General features: G+C 58.3%; 2 protein-coding genes across 4 annotated transcripts in view; one reads left to right on the top strand and one right to left on the bottom strand.

The window, feature by feature from the left end:
• MACROD1 (mono-ADP ribosylhydrolase 1) overlaps nucleotides 1-17,882 on the top strand; it is a 150,887-nt gene that overhangs the window by 72,835 nt on the left and 60,170 nt on the right.
• Nucleotides 1-17,882, bottom strand: part of FLRT1 (fibronectin leucine rich transmembrane protein 1) — an 81,495-nt gene that overhangs the window by 35,956 nt on the left and 27,657 nt on the right. For 2 of the 3 annotated variants that reach the window (XM_077862150.1, XM_077862152.1), the window contains exon 2: nucleotides 2,498-2,609. The exons of the other annotated variant lie outside the window; for it this stretch is intronic. The gene's annotated coding sequence lies outside the window, so the exon portion shown is untranslated. The remainder of the gene's footprint in view (nucleotides 1-2,497; nucleotides 2,610-17,882) is intronic. 3 annotated transcript variants of the gene reach the window in all.

Raw genomic sequence — 17,882 nt, 5'->3', positions numbered from 1 at the left:
GCCCCAGAACACCGGACCAGGCAGTCCCAGGGCCTGCCCAGGCTACAGCTAGTGGTAGACCCGGCGGATGGGTGGCAGGGGACAGACTTGGAAGATTTATGAGCTGGGTTAAAATTTAATCTGGGTGGAAGATCCCGGCCATCCAAGCCAGCTGCCCCCAGACAAACGGTCTGATCCCTGCCGGTTCCCGCCCACTAGCCCTGGTGCCATCCTTCCCCTAACTCTCCCTCCCCGGAAGGCAGGCCGCCGCCCGCAGAGAAATCATAGCACTGAATTTGATTTGGGGTGGGAGCAGCGGGGCACTGAGCTTGTTTGCACTTCAGCTCAAAATTAAACAGGACAGAATTGGCTTCGGGCAGGAACTGCCTCCGCAGGGCCTCCGTGTGTCCCCAGGGACAGCACTGCCTCCAGAAGAGCCTCATCATGCCCACCAGCCCCCACTGCCACGGGAGCAGCCCTGGGCACCCTGCGTGTGCACTCAGGCCCTGGCCAGCCCACACTGGGGCACAGCTGCTGGGCTTGAATCCCAGATATGCTGGGGGGTCTTGTGCAAGCAACTAAACCTCTCAGAGCCTGTCTTCTCATCTGTAAAATGGGACAGTCTATAAAATGGGACCCACTGCTGTGAGCTGACATGGTAATGTAAAGGGTTAACATGGTACCTACATAGGGTCCCCCCCTTCACCTCTTTGGACCTGGGGGGGTCCCCCCTTCACTCTGCTTTGGGTTTGCTCAGTCTGGCTGGATAAGGAACACTGCCGGGGCCCCCAAGGCATGGGACATGGTGGCAGAAGCACGTGGACAGAGCAGCCCCTGTGCACAACCCTGTTTCCTCCTGGCTGATTCCCTCCTAAGTGGCCTTGTCACTGTCATTGTTCTCGCGGTTCCCACCACCACATGCTGGGTCCCTCCTAGGCATTCTCCTGAGTTAGCAATGTGCGCCCATTTTACAGATGTGAAAATGAGGCTCAGAGAGGTAAAGAAACTGCCCGGGGGCTCTCTAGAAGTCAGCAGGGATGACCCAAGCACAGGCCCTTTGACCCAGAGCTGCCTAGGTCACTCCTCCCACTGTCCCCTGCAACTTCGGCCACCTTCCAGGTCCTGTCTAAGGTGGGAGGGAGTGTCACAGAGAGGGAAGGGGGAGCTGGGCTGGCTCAGGCAACAAAGAAGCAGGGGAGGACCTAGAGACCCCTTTGTTCCACTGGGGGACAGAAGCATCCCTTCCTAGCATCCTTCCCTAGCACGCACACACGCACACACACCCACACACCCCCCATGCTGCCACTGGCAGGCATCCAGGCGCGGAAATAGCCGTGTCACCTTCCGAGGCTGAGTCCCTTTGGCCTGAAGTGGAGGCTGGAGGAGGGGCAGGGAGGCTGCAATAATCTCGGATTGTGGAAGGTGAGTGTGCTCGTGCACACACGTACCTGTGCACGATGCACACATCCTCCCACATGCACATGCTCACATAGGCACGAACTCAAACAGCTACACGCAGAATGGGGAGAGACAAGCTTCAGATACTAGCAGATGCCACCATCCTGCCTCACCTCCGGCCCACCTCCTGAGGGACCAGTAAAAGCTGGGCCTGAACACAGCACCTCTCTCCTTCAGCTATGTAAAAAGATTCCCCACAGCTCTGCACTTGGGGCCACTCTGCCCTGAAGAGCGGGTTGTCGCCAACTCCTGCCTTAGCTGAGGCTGCCCCGTGCTCTGGCACAGAGCTAAAACCAAGGTGTTGGAGGGGGCAGCCTACCCTTGGGGGCCTCTTTTATACTTTAGTGACCCCCCACCAGGAATCTGAGTCCTTTCTTCAGACCCCCAGGGATTGGGGAGCCTGAATCTGGCCTCCCTCCAAGTGCACCAGCCATTCCCACCCTCTGCTCCAGTCTGTGCTGGCCTACCCATGTCCTCTTGCTTGAGGATTCAGTTCTGTCCCTTGCAAGTGCTGAGATAATCCTCCGAGTGTGGAAGGCTCACAGGGGTGGAAGGATTAATGTGTCAACATATTTGCATGATAACAGGGTCTGGGCTTTGAGAAGTGAGTAGCCCCAGAGGAGCCAGGCTGTCCTCCCAAACCACACATACTGCGCACACATCCCAGCCAGGCCAGTGCTGGCCACACTCCCGCCCTCCCTCCACCCTGGCAGGTGCCACCCCCCTCACTCCCAACTCACCCCTGAACACACACACACTAGCAGCAGGACCTGAAAACAGTCCCATCCTCACTGACTCCTGCTCCGGGCTGTGACCGGGTGTGGGCATCTGGCTGCAACCTCTCATTATTTACTTATGTATTTATTTATTTATTCCCATCTCGTCCTAAAGGATTTGCGGCAGCTTACAGAAATACAACCTCATAAGAGAGGATCAAGAGAAGGGGATTTGGTAGGGTGGAATAGGCCAGGCTCAGAAGCCGGCAGGCTTGGGTTCAAATTCTACTTTTTACTGATTTTTGATGTCGGGTCACTTCAGCTCTCAGCCTCGGCTTCCTCACCTGTCAGCCAGGATACTGATGCTGTCCAGAGGCTTGTGAATGGGAAGATGCCAGGGAGGTGGAGCCAGCAGTCAGTGCTTGGAGGTGCAAATAGCACATGGAGCTATCGCATCTAGGAGAGAAGATAAAGGGAGAGAAGTCGGGCTGAGGACAGATGGGGTAGGGGAGGAAGGCAGTGCCTGGTGGAGGGTGCAGCATGGCCCCTCTCTGAGTGCTGGTGCTTTCTGGGTCCTGGTAGAATCCGAGCTGAGGGAAGAAGGCCTGGGCGAGGTGGGGGGTCTTCAACCTCAGATGCCCAGGTCCAGGAACCCCCTGGACTCCTCTCAAAGGGGCAGCTAGCCCCTGGGATGCCCTAAGCCCCCACCTGCCCTGCATGGGGTGTCCAGAGCCTACAGGGTGGAGAAGAGCTAAGGTCTGGGGTTCCAGGCCAGGGACCCTCCCCCTCCCACCTAGTGCCCACACCCAGAGGGCACACTTCAGCCCTTGGCCCCTGCATCTCACCTGAAACTGAACCCCACTTTGGCCTTGAGCTCTGATTTTCCTGGCCTTCTTTCACTCCCCAAGACTGGCTCTCGGCCCCAGCCCAGCGTTTTAGTCACTTGGCCCAGCTCCCCATTGCCCCCAAGCCCCAATTATCACTTCAGCCTACACTGAGCAGGGCCTGGCTTCCTCCCACCATCACCTGTTCCCAGCCCTCCATGCTGTCTTCCCAAATCATCTTCCTCCCAGGGAGGCTCCAGGTCTGACAGCCAGGAGGGGCCTGGGGAGATGAGCACAGCTCCTCTGATACACAGGCTGGCCAGACCCCTCTGGGGGGGCACATGGCAGGCAGAGATCCCCACCCATTCCTGCCCCCCGCCCCTCGGCTCCAGCCCGGGACCCCAAGGAGCTCCCACTTTATAATCTGTTTCTGGGAGGTGGTGCCGACTCTGTGGATGGCTGATTTGTTGACACAGCTATGGGGACCGCACAGCCATTAACACACCACGTGGAGAGTGGTGCCCAGGAGAGGGCCTGGAGTCCAGTGAGATGTGCAACTCCCCACTGCGGACCCCAGCTCCTCCTCAAGTAGCCCCTGGGACCGTGGCCTCAAGTCTTCCCATCTGTGAGTTGGGGAGAATGGACCCTGTGCCTCTTTCTGGCTTCTCAGCTGCTTGAGGAGGCAGATGGGGAGAAGCACAGGCCTGTCCAACTGGCTTGGGACCTTGAGGTCAGGGGTGCTGAGCTGCCAACTTCCACCCAGGAACAGGCTTGGGCCACCCCCCATCCTGCTGGGCTCAAGGAGAGAAGCATGAGGCCCCGGTGAACACCAGACACAGTCCACACCCGTAACAGCTCAGACTCCAGGACCCCTGTGTTGTGATGTCCCTGAGTCCCCAACAGGCAGGACACCCTGGGATCAACAGATTCATGGCAACTGAGTGGAGAAGAATCATTAAGTGTAGACCTTAAGCAGACTGTGGTAATGTTGGTGTGGGGACTTGGGGAGAGTTGGGGAGCCCCGTGGGGTGGCCCCCACAGGCTGTGTGCTGTGACCGGGCTGATGAGCACACCATGCTCCTGTTCTGCCCTCCTCTGGGAGTCCTGCAGTTGCTCTGACCCGGGCCACCCACACCCGGCTTATGAGCAGCCCTAACACCCACCTGGAGCCCCAGCTCTCAGCTCCTGCTTCCTGCTTGCCTGTTCCGGGGTCTCAGTGGTCCTCAGTGGTCTGGGTGGGACAGCCACACTCTAGCCCCTCCCCGCCTTTGAATGTACTGCCCCCCGCCCTCTTCTTATGCCCGACCCCCCGACCCCCAGCCTGGCGGGATTTTGCCCCTGCACAACCTCCCCATAGTTCTCCCCTTCCTGCAGATGGGTAAGCTCTTGCTCCAGATCTGTCTCCTCCCTGAAGTGCAGCCTCCAGAGGGCAGAGCCAGTCTGTTAGCCCCAGGCCTCCGCAGTGCTCCGAGGTACCCACCAGTGGTGGGCGAGCCCCCGTGATCACAAAGCACTGCAAGGACTGCCAGGCTTTTTTGGTGGGAGCAAGGAGAGGCTGTGGGGCCTCCCACACCCTCATCCCCAACACGGTCACCAGCAAATAAATCCTTTCGGTACAACTTCTGTCCTGTCCACCTGCAGCTCCCACCCTGCCCTGACCCTCCCCTGCTTGGGGCTAGCCGTGCCACCCCCATGCCACAGCCCAGACCCATCCACCTCCCGAGAGCAGAGCTGCGCTCCCTCCCAGCCTGCACTCGATCTCTCTATCTCTCGGTCCCCCATCGGTTCGCAGCCTGCCGGATCCCTCCCCTCCCTGGGCTCTTGCTTTTCTCTCTGCCAGACAGCCCCCCATGGCTGGCCTGGGCTTTGGCTTCCGTGTCACCCGCTCTTGGGGTTCTCCCTCCCTGAAACCACCTTCGGCTTTACTCTTGGCCTGTCTCCCCGGCTCCAGGTACCCTCCCTGAGGGCAGAGCCTCGGCTCTCCCCTCAGTGCCAGGTTCCCCTGTCCAGATGAGGCCGGGGCACTTGGAAGCTCCGAGCTCAGGAAGCATTTGTAGGATGATCGATGGATTCTCCCACCCGGCTGGGAGCCAAGAAGCATCTCCACGGCCCCATGGCTTCCCTGCCAGCAGGAGCTGTGTGCACCTGGCAGATCGCAGTGGGACAGGCGTTCGGTCCTGCTGCTGCCCACCCAGACGGCTGCTCCTCCTGGGCATCCCTACGGGGCTGCCAAGGGAAGCCGGGGCGGAATAACCAGATTAGCCTAAGCGGCTCCTCTTGTTTCCTGGCATAATTGGATTGAGGCCATGTTTCGGTGCAGCTGCATTTAATATCGTAATTCCGAGGACGCCTCACCCCCAGAGAGTATCGGCCAACAGATGCAGATGGGACAGGGTGGGGCGGGCTTTGGGCTGGAGAAGGGACCAAGGCCAAGGGTCACACATCTCGGACCTGTGCAGAGCAGTATGCCTATCTCCTGGGGGGCGGTGTCCTTTTGGCATCTGTGGCTGGGCAGTGCACAGAGCATGAGGAGGCAAGGGGAGGATTGTCACTGGGCACACCTGGAGGGTGCTCTGCGCTAACCTGAGGACTTGCAGGCATGACTGTGGGACAGGCCCCTCCCAGAGACAACAGGGGACCTCCCAGGCCTGGGGTGTGGAGGGAGTCCCTGGGACCCCAGCTGAGAAGAACCTGGGAGAAGGAGGCCAGGCACAGGCCCACAGAGGCTCAGCCAGCTTTAGCCACAATCCTCAGAAGTGCTGAGGGTCTAAAACATACATGCTGTTGCCACCTTCGGAGCCAGAATGGTCTCTTGTAGCTCATCCACTGCCTCCGGAAGCTCTTGGCTCAACTGGCTGAGCAGCAGCCTTCTTGGGCTCCTGGGCAGCCAGAGGCCCAAGCCTGCTATGGGGTGTTGGGTCCTCCCTCAGGAAGGCAGGCCCAGTGCTAGGTGACTGCAGTGACAAACAGGGACACCACCTGGAGTCCTGACACCCAGACCCATGCTTAAATATTAGTGTCTCCACAGACCAAGGGAGAGAGGTGGGTGTGTGTGTGCCTGTGTGTCTGTCTGTGTGTGTCTGTGTGTCCATCACTGCCTGGGCTGAGTGTGTATGTATGTGTGTGGAAGGCAAGGAGCCCCTGTGCCCCCCACCTTCCCATCTGCAGCCTGAAGCCCAGCCACGTCTCTACAGATTCTCAACCTGAATCCTGAAGCCAAACTGATGAGTCTTTAAGAGCCAAGAAGCTAGGGGATCCCTGGATGGCTAAGCGGTTTGGCGCCTGCCTTTGGCCCGGGGTGTGGTCCTGGGGACCCAGGATTGAGTCCCACATCGGGCTCTCTGCATGGAGCCTGCTTCTCCCTCTGCCTGTGTCTCTGCTTCTCTCTTTCTGTGTCTCTGTCTCTCATGAATAAATAAAATGTTAAAAAAAAAAAAAAAAAAGAGAGAGAGAGAGAGAGAGAAAGCCAAGAAGCTAAAACAATGAAGAACAGGACACAGCCGGGGAAGGGAGCAGGCCGGGCAGCCTCATGACAAGGTCCTTGATTCCCAGGCATGGCCGCACCCCTACCTGAATTCAGACCCTCCCGGCTGCTCGGCTGCTCGGCAGGGGCACCAGTTGTGCAGATGAATCGCTTGGCCTGGTGCTGTCCAGGTGGCTCCTCCCAGAGGCTCAGACTCAGCTCTGAAGACCTCAAGCACACAGCAGCTTCCCCACTGCCAGGGAAGGTGGGTTAACGGCCCAGGCCAGGGGGTCTATGGACCCTTCACCCTGGCCCATCCCCCTCCCTCACTCCCATGCCCCGTAGCTCGAGGGCCTGGCGACAGCTCCCATCCATCATTCAGCCCTATTTTTAGGAGGTGATAACCCAACTGTGAAAATTCACTCCGTGCAGATCCTCCTGTGTGAGGAAGTCTTAGCCCCAAGCCGAGGAGATGAGCATGGGCAGAGCAGCAGGAGAGGGATGGTGGAGGGGAGGCCAAGCAGGAGGAGCCCCTCGCGCCCCGTGATTTGTGGCTTGCAGCAGGCACCTGGCAGAGGGGCCAGGGCAGCTCTGCTGAGCTGTGGGGTGGGGGCGACACCAGGCCTGGCCTCCCAGGGCAGCCCACTGAGTAAGAGGGATGGGAGTCCAGGTCTTGGCTCCCGCCTTAGCTCTGTCGATTAGCAAGCCTCAGCCTGCTCTGGATCTCAGTTTCTCTCGCTTCAACGTGGGCTGAATCTCACACAACAGCCCAGCGCTCAACCCCTAAGGTCCTTTCTACCTCGTCACAGGGCTGGCAGATAAAATATAGGAGCTCCCTTAAATGTATATTTCAGACACTTTTTCTTGGTATAAGTAAGTCCTAAAGATCACATGAGATATACTTATGCTGTAAGAATTACTGGTTATTTCTATCTAAAACCCCAATTTAATTGGACATCTGGTCTTTTTATTTGTTCAATCTGGCCACTCTGTTTCCTCGGAGCAGGTCTCTCTCCCCCTCCCTGGGTTGCCTAGTGTATCTGCTAACGCGGGAGGGGCCAGCAAGTGTTTGCTCCCTCCTGGCCGCACCTTCACAGCCTCTGCTCTGGTACCCACCACCCTTGGTCCCCGGGTTTGCCTGCAGCAGACAGGAAGGGCCTGCCTCTTCCCAGCTGTGGGACCTTGGGCAATTTCACTTGACCCTCAGCTGCCTCCTCTGGAAAATGGGGATGACAGTCGTGCTTACTACCAAAGGCTGTGTGGGAATTAAATGAGCTGATACTGTCTGAAAGCTTAGAGCAGTAACACCAAAGTCAGCTCTCCCTACGGCGCCTGGGAGGCTCAGTCGGTTAAGCCTCTGCCTTCAGCTCAGGTCATGATCCCGGGGTCCTGGGTTTGAGCTCCATGTGGGGCTCCCTGCTCAGGGGGGAGTCTGCTTCTCCCTCTACCCGTCCCCCTGCCTGGATGCTCTTTCTCGCTCTCTCACTCTCTCGCTCTCTCTCCCTCTCAAATAAATAAATAAAATCTCAAAGTCAGCTCTCTCTCAATCCTCAGCGCCAGCCCAGGGCCCAGCACAGACGAAACGTTCATTCATTCCTTCACCCAGAGCATATGGCCAGCCTGTGACCTGCCAGGCACTGCTCTGGGTCCTGGAGACAGATCAGGGATCAGAGTGCTAGGCTGCTCTGGGGACCTGGGGGGCCTCCAGTCCTGTCCTAAGCTGTCCCACCCCTGGAGCTGCTACACCAGCATGCAGGGAGGGGTGTCTTTGGTGCCCGGAGATGGAGGGTCTGGGGACACCTCAGTGGGGGGAGGCCCTTGCAGTGGGATCGTGGAGACTTGATGAGGAAGAGATCTGCAGGGTTGGTTGGAAAGAGCAAGGGGCACAGGGAGAGTGGGGTACAGGAGACTGGGTCAGGAGCTAGAAGGTCACTGGGGTCAGGGGTGGAGGCCCTCTGTAGTCTCACCAGGGCCCCAGGGCCAGGAGGCCACTGGCAGGGTCAGTGCTTCAGGGAGATGCCTGTGTGTGGGTGGGGGGCACCAGCGAGGAGGCAGTGAAAGCAGTGAGAACAGGGAGCAACAGGACCTCTGGGTGGGCCCTCCAGCCTCCCACAGCCCAGGGCCGGGTTCGGGACCTTGCTGTCCCCCTGCCTCTCGGGAGCACAAGATTGCCCTTTCAAATCAGGATGGAATGGGACAAGAATCCAGCCCCCTAGGGTGGGAGCAGCAGGGCCCGATGATCCATCCAACCTCTGCCAGAGCCTCTGTTTGAGCCTGCCCGGGGCTCTGCCACCGACCAGCCCGGGTTGGGTGACTCACTCAGCCTCCCTGAGCCTCAGTTTCACCATCTAGGGAATGAACACGATAGTGGATTGTGACTGGGGCCCACTCAAATGAGGTGCTCCAAGTGTCAGCCTTTAGATGGTAGCCTGGGAATGGTTCAGACCCAGGAGGGCCACCAGGGCAAGGGTGGGTTCTGTTAAGACCCGGTGACAGGAGCTCATCGGGAGGGCGAGGCCCAGCCTGTGCAGAGTGCCGGATTCCTGGGCGGGCCCCCTCTAAGTCCCCCGTGGGCCAGCCTTGCCTCCCATTTTCTCTGAGTAGCAGAAGCCCAAGGTGAAGTGCTTTCTGGGGCCATCGTGGGAGACCAGGCCTCCTCAAGGCCTCGACTCTCAGGTCCTCACACCCCTTCTCAACCTGGCAGATGGCTGGGATCCCACACCTCCCTTTTCAGCCCCAGGGAATTCAAGAACCCGACTGATCTGATGGGGCAGTAACCCCTGGGCCCCAGCATGGCATCCCCTCTGACCATGCAGGAGGTTCCCAAGATGGAAAGGGGGAGGTGTTCGGGATCCCAGAGTGAGGCCAGAGATCACTGTGGCAACTATAGCCTTCCCCACCCCAAGCTCCGGGATCCTGGGAGTGATCTGATTCGATACCTACAAGGCAGTTTAACAATGTCTGGCTTCTGGGAGAGAGGGAGTCTGACCATCTGGATGAACTGAAAGGCTGTGGGTCCTCCCTTGAGGACAGCCCGGCTCGGGGACGTGAGAAGGCTTGCAGTGGAGTGCATGCAGAGGGGGAGGCTGAGGGCAGAGGTGACGTCAGAGTCGCTTGTCCATCCCTATTTGCTGTGTGACCTCGGTCAGAAACTGAACTTCTCTGAGCTCATTTCCTCCTTTACAACACAGGGTCAGGTCCTCTCTCCCACAGTTGTTCTGAGAGTCACGTGGGATCCCACAGGCACGGAGGGGACACAGCAAGGGCTTGGCACAGAAAGCTGCCATTCCATGGGGTGCCTGAGTGGCTCAGTCGGTTGGGTGTCTGCCGTAAGCCAGGTCATGATCTCGGGGCCCTGGGATCAAGTCCCCAGTTGGGCTCCCTGCTCAGTGAGGAGTTTGCTTCTCCTTCTCTCTCTGCTTCTTTCCCTGCTCGTGCTTGCTCTCTCTCTCTCTCAAATAAATAAATAAAATATTTTTAAAAAATGAAAGAAAGCTGCCATTGCAGACCTTGAAGGTGAGAGCACAGGGATCAGGAAAAGTTCTCCCAGAGCTGGGGCGTTGAAGGACGCATAGGAATTCAGGAGGTAGGGTAGCCCCTATGGCACAGCGGTTTAGCGCCGCCTGCAGCCCAGGGTGTGATCCTGGAGACCCCGTATCGAGTCCCACGTCGGGCTCCCTGCATGGAGCCTGCTTCTCCCTCTGCCTCTGCCTCTGCCTCTCTCTCTCTGTCTCTCATGAATAAATAAATAAAATCTTAAAAAAAAAAAAAAAAAAGGAATTCAGGAGGTAGAAAAGGTGAAGGACTCACCCTCACAAACTTGGTTCTGGGGCCTTAGGAAAGTCCTACTTTTCTCCGTGCCTCAGTTTCTCCATCATAAAAGGAGACAGTTGCCCTGTGCTGGCTTCACTCTACTTGTGACATTCTAGATGACTCTTCCTTAGGATGAGGCAGGACTAGAGTGGGAGGAGGTATTCCCTCCAACATTGCGCTGACTGGCTAGGCAGATAGGTCAGGTCACCCCAGGTGTAGTCGGGATGGGAATGTGGGCCTCCCCTTTACGGTGCCTGGACCTCGAAGGCACTCCCCTGATTCTCAGCCCCACCAGCCCTCCAACCCCAGAGGCCAGAGATAGCCTGGCCAGACCCAGGTCCCAGCCATGGCTCTGGCTCCTGCAAGGTTCGGGGTCCCCCACAGCTCCCCTCCTGAGTCTCCTGGGCTTCCCCACAGGAAGCTGCAGTGTTTACCTTGCCAAGGCCCTGCTTTTACTCCCCGAGGATTGTGTTTAGGAGGCGAGAACCCACGCACACACACGCACTCACACTCCATCTGATGCGCCAGACCACACAGGCTCACAGCCCAGCCGCAGATGTGCACTGGGGCCGTCTTGGGGCTGCCTCCTGTCCCTGGGCTGGGTGGCAACTAGTCCTAATTGAGAAGAAGTTAATAAGCACCACATATGACCTGGGTTAATCCTCCCCAAGCCTCCCAGTTTTGTTCTGTTCATCTGTCCAATGCCCACTGAGGCCCTCGGGGGCAGACTAACCTGGCCAGAGCAAAAGCCAGAAGATGGCAAGTAGGGTTCAAAGGCAGATCTCTGGGAACCCTGGCCTGTGCTGCCTCTGAAAGAGAGGAGAGTGGAGGGGCAAGGGGCATCTGCAGAGACCATAAGCCGGTGGCGGTGGCGGTGGCGGGAGATGGCCCATTGGTCCCACCCAGACGCCATCGACACACAATAGGTGCTCAACATCAGGCAGCCCAGGGGCCTGTGCGAGGGGCCCATGGTCCCCAGAAACCTGCAGTGTGAAGTCTCTGGCCCCCTCCTCGGCTCCCTACATGTGGCTCTGAGCCACCAGCAGCTTTGCCTCCTGGCTCTGCTGCCAGCTGACTGTGGGCGGGGCTCTACCCCCTTCTGGGCCCTAGAACCCTTCATCCAGTGGGGCAGTTGGGACGGATCAGGGGTCTCCACTTTAGCAACGCTCATCTTGAGAACCTGATCCGCTTCCTGGAAAATATGAACCCTACCAGATATCTACACAGGAGTCTTGGGGTTTACACAGGAGTCTGGGGATTCACAGACCCTCAGACGACCAGGTGAGAGAGCCCTGAACCACACATGGGATAAGGCTGCGACAGAAAACAAGGAAGAAATAAACCCCCAATTCTGAGAACAGTCACCTCTTCCTGTAGTCCTGGTGCTTCAGAATCTTATTTCATCCTCAGAACAACCCTGTACCCGCGGCAGGGTGGGGTGCTCTTTATTACCCCCATTTTATGGTTGTGGAGACCTGGGCACAGAGAGGTAAAGTGACATGCCCAGGGCCACACAACAGGAAGTGGTGCGGCTGGTATTTTAACCCAGCAGTCAGGGCATTTAACTGCTGGGCTTAATTCGCACGGTGGGTTCAGTGTGGTTTATCATACGCTCCGCAACTTACAGGGGCGCCACGTGTATGTTTGCATATTTATCTGAAGTGATGTAATTCTTAAAAACAAAAGAGCTGGATCAGCTGACCTCCTAATTTGAGCATCTGGGGTTTCTGCGCTTTGCTTCCAAAACCCCCGCTCCCTGAGGGTGCTGCCCAAATGCACCCAACGGGCTACTGTCCCTGTGCCTGACTCCCAGGGACCCGATCTGTGCAAGGGGTGTAGGTGCAGCCCCTCCATCCTGGGATGAGGGGAGGCCTTGCCCCCCACCGCTGCCTCCTCTGGCTGCCGGCTGGGCAGGGCTGAGCGGGTTATGAGTTCAGCAGTCGGTTGGGGCTCACATCATCTTGTCTGCCGGGAGGATTTAGTACGAGGCAGTTGGTCAATAGTGCGTTTGTTTTGTTATTGACCTGCCAGGGCAGCTCAGGAGCCGGCCCATCCCCCTCGGCTGCTCAGGCCTCTCCAGGCCTCGGAGCCTCAGCCTGGAAGTGCCACTGGGCATGTTGGGGAGCTCCTTGACCCCTGGCCTCCTGCCATTCCCAGCCCCTTCACACAGCCTGGCCTGAGTGAGTCCCTATTCAGGTCCCCCCTGAAGATCTGTGTCCCCATAATCTTAGGTCCCACCTGCCCTGGGGAGGACAGAGCAAGTGGCCCAGCTTGACAGAGGGCCACCCACTTGACAGAGGGCCCTGGTCTCATGGCATCACCACAACTACTTCACAAATGGAGAAACTGAGGCCCGGAGAGGTGAAGTGGCACAAGCTGTAGCTGGAAGAGCAGTGGTTTCCAGGAGCAGACTCCCTGGCCTGGGAGAGGCCCCAGGCTGGCCCCAGTCCAGTCCAGAAGCAGTGGCCACCTGGGATACGGGCGAGGGGACCCCTTTTTTTTAAGATTATTTATTCATGAGAGATACACAGAGAGAGGCAGAGACACAGGGACAGGGAAAAAAAGCAGGCTCCCTGCGGGGAGCCCGATGTGGGACTCGATCCCAGACCCCAGGATCACGACCTGACCCAAAGGCAGACACTCAACCACTGAGCCACCCCGGTGCCCCCAGGAGAAGGGACTCTTTCCTTGGCCTCAGCCCAGCACCTGCCCTGGTCCCAGCCCCAGCCCCAGGTTATGGAGAAAGGTAGTCTCCGTCCTTGACTTTCACTCATTTGTTCATTCAACACCTATTGCCAGAGAGCTGCTCTGTGCCAGGCCCCAGGAATCCCAGTGTCTGGGAGCACCTCACAGCCCTGCACTGGGTACAAGGTGGGGGGGACTCCCTGAGAGAAATGGTGCCGATGAGGATCTCGGGGCGGGGGCCGGAAGGCTACTTCCAAAGAACAAACAGAATTATGAAGAGGGCAGAAAGGCACCTCTGCGGAGGGTCGGTGGAGGATCCAGCAGGGACAAAGGCCTGGTGTCGCTGACAGGTGCACAGGGGACATAAAGACACGAGTATGGCCAGCATGGGAAACGTGAAGGTTCAAGGAACTGTATGGACTGTGCCTTTGGAGCAATGAATACAGTCAGCCCTCTGGGGTTTACTTAACCAAGCTGAGGACAGGAAGCCCCGAGCACCGGCTTCCCCCCTTCAACAGTGTCCCAGACGGTCTCCGCCTTGCTCCTCCTTTCTCCTCTCCCCCCTGCCCCCTACCCCGCTCCAAAATGAGAAAGAGCAAAAAAACTATTATTGTTCACGCCTCATCTCCCACCAAAGTTATTAAATTTCATTCCACGAACAAATAAATCCATTTTTATTGCAGCAGGAGGAGCGGGCAGCCGTTTGCTGTTTTACCTTTTTTATTTTTCAAAGTCCTGTTAAACCTGCCCCCTATCAGCTGGGCGGCCCCCTGGGCCCCAACAGGCCCGCCCAGGTTAGAAGCGGGTTCCCAGCTCCCAGCTCCCAGCTCCCAGCTCCGGCTCCAGCTCAGGCTCTGGCTCTGGCGGTGGCGGCTCCTCCCCGGGAGTGGCCGCAGCCTGGCTGGAGCGGCCCACCTGCCGCCTGGCTGCCTCGGGTGGGCCTCCAGCTGCCTGCAGGGAGGGTGCGCGAAACTTCCTGCCAGCCTCCTGCTTGTCTGGCATTTAGAGTCTCCCAAACACTTCCTGCACATGCTTCCCTGGGCCCATCCCTGCGGTTGGCTGCGGCTCCCCTTCACAGGAGAGGAAGCTCAAGCTCTGGAAGGCTTGGGGACTTGCCGGAGGCCAGGAGAAGCCTCCCTCCACCCCAGGGCAGGGAATTGGGCCCGGGCCTGCCTGCTGGTGGGTGGAGTTGCTCTGATCACCCATCTCGGTCACCCCACTGCGTAGCCTGTCTCTGCCACCCACCAGCTCTGTGACACCCCCACCCCCACCCGCACCCCCAGCACACAACCCGGCTTCTGAGGGCCTGAACTGCCGCCTCTGCAGAAGGGATACCGTGATCACTGCATCTCAGTCCTGGGAGGATGCTCAGCAAGGAGCTTGCCGCCACCCTCCCCAAGGCCCCCAGCTTCCAGCCTCTCTCCTGGATCCCCCCACTCACGCCCTGCTCCCCTGCGATCTGGCCCCTGGGGGGTGGAGGGGAGGGTTGGGGTAGCGGCCAGCCTTCACAGCTGAGGTCAACATAAATCCACATCATGGCTATTTTTTCTCTCTAAACCATTTGCTAAAGACTTAATGACTGTCAATAAGAAGCCTGTTGCGTCCACAGTGCCGCCAGCTTGAGGAGGTTCCCCAGCAAGGCATTTAAGTGAGGCAGCTGCCCAGGCCTGGCCCAGGGGTGTCACTGCACCCCCTCCCATGCCAACGCCAAGCTCCGCCGGGTCACTGCAGGGAGGGGACTGCCCACCCCGTGCCCAAAATGGGGCCAGACCATTGTGGGACAGGGGCAGCAGCCCTGGCCCCCCCCTACAACTGGCCACCCCCAGATATCTGGGGATGCTGCTTGGGCCTCCAGGGGTTGTGCTCCCCCTAATAGCCATCCCCTCCTCCAGCAGCCCTGCTGAATCCAGGGAGGCCCCCCGCCCCACCAGATGCCCACAGCTGACAGCCCACACCTTAGCCAGCCCTGGCAATGCCTTCCCTTCCCCATTCAGAGCTGTCTCGGGTGTCAGATGGCTTGTGGTTCCAGGTGAAGACATCCACCATGCCCCCTGCCACACACACACACACACACACACACACACGCACACGCATGCACACACATGCACACAGTGCCTTTCTGCTCTATCACGGTGCATTCCAAGGCTGGGGGAGGGGCGGCCGCCTGCACCTTCATACTCCTCTTTCCCCCACCCCCTACCTCCACCCCCAGTCTCCTCAGCTGCATCTCCTGCCCCCTCCTTCTTCACCCCTCCCTGCCACTGCTCCCTGGGGATTCCCTCTTCTTTTCTTTCCCAGACTGATTAGCACATGGTACTATCAAGAAAGGCAGCTCCGGATAATGTTCCCAATGCTGTCTGTCGGCACCTGGGTCGCTCCAGCCCAGAAGAAGGGCGGGCGGTGTCACATGGGTACCTACCTCCTGCCAAGCCCCCTCCACTTCTGAGCACCTTCCCCCAGAGGCTGGCCCTGCCTGGGTGGGAGGGCTGCTAGGTAGCCTAGCCCCAGGGTACATGCAGCAGGGGCGGGGGATCCCTGTAAGGGTAGAGCTGGATTCCAAGCCCATTATCTGGGCACTAGCCTGGCAGCCAGCCCAGCCCTGGCTTCTCTGCCCTCAGTGGGAAGAGAAACAGAGACTTAGACAGAAAAGTGAAATCGGCCTCACCATGCCGTGTGGAGGAGTTAGAGGCAAAAGCCCCTCTGCCAGTGGAGCCCCTGTCACCCTGCCTGACCTGGTCTGGCCTCCATATATTTGTCAATCAAATGGGAATGCTGACCCAGCCAGCTTTGCAGGGCAGCTGGAAGATCCATTTAGCAGTAAATATGTGTGATAGCCATTACCCTAGGACTTCACACTTACAGTGGGCTCCAATCCCAACCAGGCCCTAACATGCCCAAGCTCCTTTATTTCTTGCTGCCCCCTGGGAAGGCAAGTGCAGTGGGCGCCTTTATCTTACAACTGCTGGGGCCTTGTCAGAAGCTGGGCTGGAGGCAGGGAATGAACCAACCAGGGTCCCAGAAGGCGGGATGGAAGGGTGGGGGGCCGGGTGGGTCCTGGGTGGGGTTGGCACAGCCTTCCCCTGCCAGCCCCAATGCCTGGTACCGAAGGGGTTTCTGGCACTGCCTGGAGGTGCCACGTCACCTGAACAGAAGGCAGAGCCCTTGCCAGTGCTCCCCGAGCGTGACTCTTGCCAATTCAAACGCTGTATCTCAACGCCATTAATTTACATTTTGATTCGACTTTCTTAATTTTACTTCAACTTCGCACGACTCCAGTTTGAGAATCATTTTAATGTATTTATCTGTGAGGCAATTTGTTAAATAACCCCCAAGACTCGGCGGTTTTCCGTTCTGAGCTTTTATTGCAAGGCTGTTTTAAATTAAATTAGTTGTCAGGGTCCCTGAGTGCATTGTAACGGGGATGAGTTCACTGCCAGCCCACTCATAAAAGTGCAAACCGCTGGCTAAATGGACGGGAGCAAGAAGTGGGTCGCCCGGCTCCTCCCAGACCCCCTCGGTGCCAGTTTGGGGAGCGCAGGCCTAGCAGAACCACCTGCAGTCAGAAAAGCAACCATCTCTGGAGCCACCCTGGGTTCCCAAGCTGGGCTCTGCCCACCAGCCCTCGACCCCTGCAGGGCAGGTTCTAGCTGGCCACAGGTGGGGGCAGTTCCTTACCTGGGCACCCCAATCCTTCTGCCACCTGCTCTGGAGGCCCTGGGTGGTGTGTGTGAGCCATGGCATGTCTGGGCTGTCGCCCTTCTGAGGGACAGCAGAGGGGCAGAGCCTGGTCTCTGCTTTGGGCCCCTGTGCCCCAGGGAGAATTGCTGGGGAGCAAGGGGTGAGATCTGTCCCCCCTTCATCTGTTATCTGAGCTGGCGTCCGTGCTGGCTGTCACCTGGGCCAGGTCGGGGGTGGGGGGCATGATTTGTGAAAGGCTCAGGTATCGAATCTATGTTTCACGTTCACATCAGCAGCTGCTGTCTGCCTGATAATGGACTGAGGCAGTGGGGAGGGAGCCAGGCGTCCTGCTCCTGCCACTGCTGTGCTCCCTGGTGGAGTGGGTACCCCGAGCCAAGACCTCTCCCCACCCACCTCCTAGAGCTGCACAGTCCCACAGGTGGGCCTCCTGGCCCCCAGCAGCACTCACCAAGCCAGCCCCAAACTTCCATTCTGCCCTTCAAACCTCACATCCCCTGGGAAGCTGCCAGCCCCTGGTAAATGGACCAGGGGTGCACAGTCAACTGGGAGTCACTAACCACCTCACGCAGTCTCCCCTGGGACTGCCCAGCATGCGAGAGGAGGGCTGGGATGCTGAGGGTGCTTTGGCGCCTCCTCTGCAGCATCTGACAGGGCCTGGCACACAGCACGAGTGCAGGATAGACCTCTCCTGTGTCCCAGGGGCAGCGTGGCAAGCTGGTTACCAATGTAGGCACTGGAGCTGGAGCTGGGTGCCTGGGTCTGAGTCTTGGCTCTGTGACTTTCTAGTTGTGTGAACTTGGGCCATTTCTATACAATGGGGTCCTCAGAGGAGCACTTTGGGGATGACATAGGTCCCGAGTGCTCAGAAGCACCAGGAAGGTAATAAGCCTCATCGTGTCCCACCTCAGAGGCAGAGATCTCCTAAGGAGAGGAACTTTTAAATATACCTTTGTAGCCATTTGACAAGCTCCTATTCACCCAGTGATGCCTTCCCAAAGGCCCCCTCCTCTGGGAAGCCTTCCTGAGTCAGGATTAGTTGTGTTCTCCTCTGCATTCCCCCAGCCCACTTAGTGCTGGGATAAACCTTGCTGCACCTTCTTCCTACCCGGCTGGCTGTGCATCAGGGCGGGAGCGGGGGGGTGCTCCCCTTTTCATCTTGTAAACATTTTCTAGCCTAGGACGAACATACACCCTGCCACGCTCACTGCAGCTTTAGTGAACCTTTGGTTTGGGAGGGGAAGATGG

Source organism: Canis aureus, chromosome 21, assembly GCF_053574225.1.
Source record: "Canis aureus isolate CA01 chromosome 21, VMU_Caureus_v.1.0, whole genome shotgun sequence".
NCBI lineage: Eukaryota > Metazoa > Chordata > Mammalia > Carnivora > Canidae > Canis > Canis aureus.
The sequence above is the reverse complement of the archived record's forward strand: the minus strand, read 5'-3'. Positions and strand labels throughout refer to the sequence as shown.